The 6,806-nt window shown below is 42.6% G+C and overlaps 1 long non-coding RNA gene across 2 annotated transcripts in view; it reads left to right on the forward strand.

Annotated features, from left to right (window-relative positions):
* Window positions 1-4,382: 4,382 nt before the first annotated feature.
* The window catches only part of LOC116088996, a 26,130-nt gene continuing 23,706 nt past the window's right edge, over window positions 4,383-6,806 (forward strand). The window contains exon 1 of one of the 2 annotated variants that reach the window (XR_004118096.1): window positions 4,383-4,451. This is a non-coding gene — a long non-coding RNA (uncharacterized LOC116088996). Of the gene's footprint in view, window positions 4,452-6,238; window positions 6,363-6,806 lie in introns of those variants that run through there. The other variant, XR_004118093.1, reaches the window with a different exon arrangement.

The raw sequence follows: 6,806 nt of genomic DNA on the forward strand, positions 1-6,806 counted from the left end.
CGTGGAGTGTCTTTTCATGTGGCTCATGGTGCGTGCGTCTGTGCATGCATGCACTGGGGCGGGGAAAACCACCAGGAAGGGCCAATCCAAAGTTAGGAGTTGGGGCAGACGCTAGACGTGCCTGGGGGTGGCATTGCACATCTGAGTGGCTTTTGCTGAGTTCTGGAAGTCATGGCTCTTACGTACAATTTTTTGTGTATAATTTGTTTTTCTCAGTTGGGCAGAAAAGTGTGATGGACATGTAAATCTGTGAGAACTATTCCCTATCCCCCTCTAAATGCCTGTAGCTTGCTTATAAGCTTAGAGTTCATAAAGTGGCTCTTCGAAGTTCACAAGTTGTGACTCAGAGAGGAGAGGGACAGACCCAGACAAGTTAGTTTATTTGCTGTTGAGTGTGTGGGAGAAGACATGAACAGATGACCTCCTGTTAGGTAGTCTTTATTTGGAACTGTCTTGGTATAACTTTGAGAGTAGGGACGCTGCTTCTCGTGAGACAGGGTACCTTTAGAGTGAGAGGATTGTGAGAAAGGATGGACCCCCCCCCACATCCCCCAATAAGCTTACAGGAGGATGGCTCTGGACTTCAAGTACAGAATTCTACTGTACACAGGACCTGCATACACTGTCCCTCCTCAAGTCTATCCCTGGATGTCATTAGTATTGGGGAGTATTTGTCAGCTGCTTGCCAAGCAAAGTTGTAGTACTACACAGTACGTCAGATGTGTGCGGAGTCCAAGGGTGAAACTTCACTGGATAAGTGACTAGAAGGAAACCCGCTGGCTTGGGTTCTGACCCTGTCTTTACCGCTGAGCAACTCTGTGTAAACCCTAAACAGTCTCCTTAATGTTCCCGTGCCTTCTACACTCACAAAATTGGATGAGTTCACAGAGTAATAAGAAGTGCAAATAAGACTATAATAAACTCTTAACCCATGGGACGCATTTAACAAGTAGTATCTAGGAATATGCATATATGTATAAAGTGCTCCCTCTATGTCCCAGGAGAGACACTTGTAGGACTGGGGAGGTAGCTCAGCAGTTAAGAGTACTTACTTGTTGCTCTTGCAGAGGATCCAGGTTTATTTCCCAGCACCCACATCATGGTGCCAAGGACTGGCTTTGGCTTGAAGAGGGGTTCTGAGGGAAGGTGTGTTTGGGAGTAGCAAAAACGAAAGACTTGAAGTCACATCGTGGGTCCAAGCTGGTGGCCTACTCTCTGCTGGAGAAAGAGAGCTTTCCAGCCTGCTTTCTCTTGGTTCTGTTTTCTTTCTCTTTAATCTGCTTTCTCTGTTGATCTCCAGACAGCTCGCTCTTTCTGCATTCTGCTTGAGACAGTTCTCCAAGCAGTTCTCTCTAGCTATTCTAATTCTCTGGATAGCTCACCTCTTGCACACCATAAGCCCAGTCTTTTATTTACATACCAATCCAGTCATTTACTCCAGGTTTCCTTTTGATTATCTCTGAATCAGCATCCCTTGACCCAAGCCCCTTAATTCTTAGGAGACAGTAAGCACACTTTTTCTTTTAACATTGCAAAAGAATTCAGAGATCTGTTGCCTCTGTTAAACACAGATGCTAAACTACCAGGGTAGGACCCTGTCCTGAAATTACCGTTTTTTACCACACCTGGACCTGGACTTGCTGTTTCCCAAACTGACCTTGAACTCAGGAATCTGCTTGCCTTTGTATGTTTCTGACAAGCTGGCTCATTAATACAGCTGCCTTTGTTTCGTGAAACCCCTCATAATTCATATTGCATCCTTATATTTTGCATAGTTGAGAAATTATATATGTTAGAACTCAGGTTTTTAGAGTTCATTTCACAGCCTTAAGGGCTGTTCTGAAGGTCCCAGCTTTTACTACTTTGTTGAGACATTAGCCACACCTTCACCTCCCTGACTGGTGCTATCTCAGATTATTGTGGAGCCATTAACATTAACAGAGAGGACATTCTCTGTTCATTATACAACAAGCCTTATGCCCTTGGCAGCCTTCAACACTGTGGAGGCCCACGCCCAGAACCCTGTCTGTGCTATCCCCACCAAGTCCATGCTGGACCTGGCATGATGGTTCACACCTGTCTGTGAACTCCAGTTCCAGGGGATCCCATGCACTCTTCTGACTTGTGCAATCACTGGACATGCATATGGTATGCAGATATCCATACAAGTAAAACATCCATACACAAAATAAAGCAAGTAAATCTAAAATAAATAAATAAACCCACAAAACCTTTTCCCACTTTTGACATATTTTTGTCCAAGAAAATTTGATGATACTCTGGGTATATAGATATATAGATAGGTATACAATACAAAAAAATTGTTGGATAATCATAAATTGATTCTATGAGAATTTTTGGTATACATATGATTTTTTCATTTATTAAATACAAAAGGAAATAAGCATTCTAGGTTGATGTGCTTATTTTTTGTTTTCTTTTTTTTTATTGGATACTTCCTTTATTTACATTTCAAATGTTTTCCCCTTTCCAGGTTTCCCCTTCTCCCCTCCCCCTGCCTCTATGAGGGTGCTTTCCCACCCACTCATCCACCCACCTACACACTCCCATCCTCCCTCCCTGGCATTCCCCTACACTGGGGCATTGAACACCCTCAGGCCCAAGGGCCTCTCCTCTCACTGATGCCAGACAAGGCCATCCTCTGCTACATATGCAGCTGGAGCCATGGGTCCCTCCATGTGTGCTCTCTGGTTGGTAGTTTAGTCCCCAGGAGCTCTGGGGGCTCTGGTTGGTTGACACTATTGCTCCCTCCATGGGGCTACAAATACCCTCAGCTCCTTCAACTTCTCCAACTCCTCCATCCCCGCACTCAGTCCAATGGTTGGCTGTGAGATGTGCTTAATTTTTAAATACTATTACATGCTATTACAATTTTTAGAGATGAATGATAACTTTAATTTTATGACCATCAATGCAAAGAACTCCACCTTGTGTGAAGGTATAGTGGAAAACAACACAAATATTGATGTGTTAGAATGGATGGTCACGTCTGAACATACCACACACTAGGTCCAAAGAGTTCCACGTGTAAGAGGTTTAATTGAGAGGGAGAGAGGGGGCAGTAGTGGAGGGAGAGAGAGGTAGAGAGAGACAGAGAGAGAGAGGGAGGAACGTTCCCTGTGTGTGTGTGACTTAGTGGCCTAGTAAATGTGGGAGGTGAGCCCAATGCATTCTGGGAATATGGCGGCTGTTGCCCTGGCAAACAGGTCTGTGAGGCCTGTCCATGTGACGTCACGGGCTTTGAAGGCCCTGATGTTAACAAATATATTTAGTGCTTTTGCAGAAATTCTTGGGAATTCTGCCCTAATCGTAAGCCAAAATCTACCTGATCATTTTTTGAAATTCAAGTCAGCAATTCAAAGAGCAATTTAAAAATGGAACATCCTAACACTATACAAAGTATTCAATACATGCTGCAGGATGACAGTAGGAAGATATTAAAAGTGTTTTTTCTCTAAATTAAACTGTTATGTCTCCGTCAGAGCAGAAAACTGTACATACCCTAAAGCACCATAGTTCCTAGTATGTGGGAGTGTACAGTCTAAGCTGCAGGTAGCATTTGCTCTGCCCATGACAGCACACTTGGTGCAAAGTACACATGTGTGTTCAGAGCCAAGCCTACAGTGAAATTGCATGATGGGGAACATTGCCTTGAAACATGTTGGACTTACTAAGAATTTAATTTTGATTTAAATTTTGGTTGCTGTACACCTAGAAACCTTAGATTTGTCATCCAATTTTTTTTTATGACCTCCACAATCAGGTGGCATTGCTGTGTCTTAGGGAATTTGGTTCAGAAACCCCCATGGATGCAAAACTTAGTACATAGTTGAGCCTGGTATAAAATGTAAATTATAGTATAATCTATGCACATACCCACAGTATACTTCTTTTTTGTTTGTTTGTTTATTTTTTCAAACAAGGTCTTAACTGTATAGCCTTGGCTAGCCTGGGACTATGTAGACCAGACTAGCCTCAAACTCACAGAGATTTGTCTGCTTCTGCTTCCCAAGTGCTGACATTTAAAGAAATGTGCTACCACTAGATTAGTTACATGTGCTACAACATAAAGACTGGATGGATAGTTGTTATGCTACATTGTTTAGTTAATAATAGCAAGGAAAAGTCTATACCTAGAAGTCTATATTTACTCAGTTCAAGTTATTTCTCAGTCACTTTTGGTTCTCAAGTCAAATCAAATTAGTTGAATATGGAACCCTCCATAAAGGCTATTTTGTATATGTGTGTGTGTGTGTGTGTGTGTGTGTGTAAAACATATATGTATACACACATGTCTAAGGGTATTAACCATTTTATTATGGATAGAAGCTATTAAGCTGATTTCTTTTTGGTTTCTTTTAGGCACATCATGTGCTACCCTCATCCATAGCTCACTGAGTCCATCTTGTGATGTTGTACATACACTGGAAGTAAGTCAGACTTCATTTTGGATTACAGTGTTCAGATCTACTCATCTAGATTACTGCTTTGGCCTTCAAGCCTTTCTCTTCTCTCCTTTCCTTTGTCTCTTGGTAATAATCCATTCTACCAATCTCTCACTTGTGTGATCTTGTACAAGGTACTTCACAATCCAATCTCTTTGTCAAATGTGGTGGTACATGACTACCCCCAGCACTAAAGGAGGCTGAGACAGGAGGATAAATATTTTGAGACCAGCATAGACTATACAGTGAGATCTTCTCAAATAACCCCTTTCCTCACTTGATGAAGGGGGTATAGGTGCTGTATATTTCATATGGGTTTTGGGAGGAGCAGTAGTGATACATATAGGTGGTATGACCGTGAGTAGCAATACCATAAGTGCTAGATTAAAATTGGTAAATATAAGGCCAGGTATGGTGGAGCACACCTTTAATCCCAGCACTTGGAAGGCAGAGGAAGGAGAACCTCTGAGTTCAAAGTCAGCCTGTTCTACATAGATAACCAGAGCTAAGATAGCCAGAGCTACTAAAAGGACCCTGTCTTAGAAAAGAAGAAGGTAAATATGACTGAACATTCATAGAAAAGGAGCACAACTAGTGCTATATTCTTGGACACTTTCCTGTAATCCCAGCACTCAGGAGGCTGAGGCAGGAGAGTAAGTTCTTGGCCAGCCATAGCTATATAGCAAAACTTTGCCATAAAGGTAACCAGACCATCCCCTCCCCTGTTAAAGATGGTAAGGATAGAGTATTATTATTCAGTGTTCTTTAGAGGAACAGAACCAATGGGATGACTATGGATATATGCATATTTAAGTGAGCTAACCAATGGGATTAATATGAATATATACATCTATCAATTTCTTAGGTTAGCTTATGCTAAAACACCAACAAGAGCTGCATCACCCAAGAGGCTGAGAACATGGTAGTTGCTCTGTCCTTGATGCTGGTGTCTCAGAAGTTGGAGTTGTCCCCATAGTAGTTGTTATTAAGGGTGCTGACAGCTTCAGTCTTCAGTCCTTCAGGGAACAAAAACCTGGAATATTTTTGGGGATCCAACTGGTCCTTAGTCTACAAAAGAATCTTAGGATAACCAGCGATGAATCAACAGAACCAAAAACAATGTGGGAAGGAAAGAGTTTGTGGTGGTTTGAATATGCTTGGCTCAGAGAGTGGCAATGTTTGGAGGTTTGGTCTTGTTGAAGTATGTGTGTATGGCCTTGTTGGAGGAAGTGTATCACTGTGGGGGTGGGCAATGAGATCCTCCTCCTAGCTGGAGGCTAGTCTTCCACTAGCAGCCTTCAGATCAAGATATAGAACTTTCAGCTCCCAGGCCTGCCTGGATGCTCCCATGCTCCGGTCTTGATAATAATGGACTGAACCTCTGAACCTGTAAGCCAGCCCCAATTAAATGTTGTCCTTATAAGAGTTGCCTTGCTCATGGTGTCTGTTCACAGCAGTAAAATCTTAACTTAGACAGAGTTTATTTTGCTTACACTTCCACATCCCAGTTCATCCTCAAAGACAGTCAGGGCAAGAACCTGAATGCAGGAGCTGATACAGAGGCCAAAGAGGAGTTCTGCCTACTCCTCTTTGCTTTCTTAATAGCACCCATGGTCATTAGCTAAGCAGCAGCATAGTCCATCATGAACTGGGTCCTCCCATATCAACTGTCAATCAGGAAAAATATCCCACAGGCCTGCCTACAGCCTGATCATACATATACATTTTCTCAGTTGATGTTCCCTCCTTTCAGATAACTTTAGTTTATGTCGAGTTGATATAAAACTATCTGGAATACCCGGAAATTCTGGCTCTATTATGGAAGAAATGAGCTGCAGCAGCAACCGGGTAAACTAACCTGGTGGCCAGAGGGATGGCCAAGACAGAGGAAGCCAGGTATGTTCTCTCTTCCATATTCTTTGTTGGATTGCAACCTGAATTTGCCTCCTATATCTGTTAAGACAGTCAAGACACTTCTTCAGGTGATGCTTCCTATTGAGATGATTCTAATTTGTGGCAAGTTGATATCAAAACCAACCACAATACCTGGCTATCACTGTGTTTCTCTGCTCTAGAAGCCAAGAAGACAAACTTCAAGGACTGACACGTGACGTGGCCTGTGGTTAGAGATTGTTGATGCAAGGACAGTAAGGTTAGCTTGTGAGGTCAGTCATCTACAGCCAATAACGCTAAGGATGAGAATGGCAGGGAAAGTGGAGCCAGCATCAAAGGCAAGGTTCTTGACTAATGAAGGCACAGTCATTTATTCTGACAGGGACTTGCTGAGCTCTTCCTAGATGTCAGTATGTAACAAGGCAGAGAAGGTTCCTTGAAGTGGAA

This window comes from Mastomys coucha, chromosome X (assembly GCF_008632895.1).
Source record: "Mastomys coucha isolate ucsf_1 chromosome X, UCSF_Mcou_1, whole genome shotgun sequence".
NCBI lineage: Eukaryota > Metazoa > Chordata > Mammalia > Rodentia > Muridae > Mastomys > Mastomys coucha.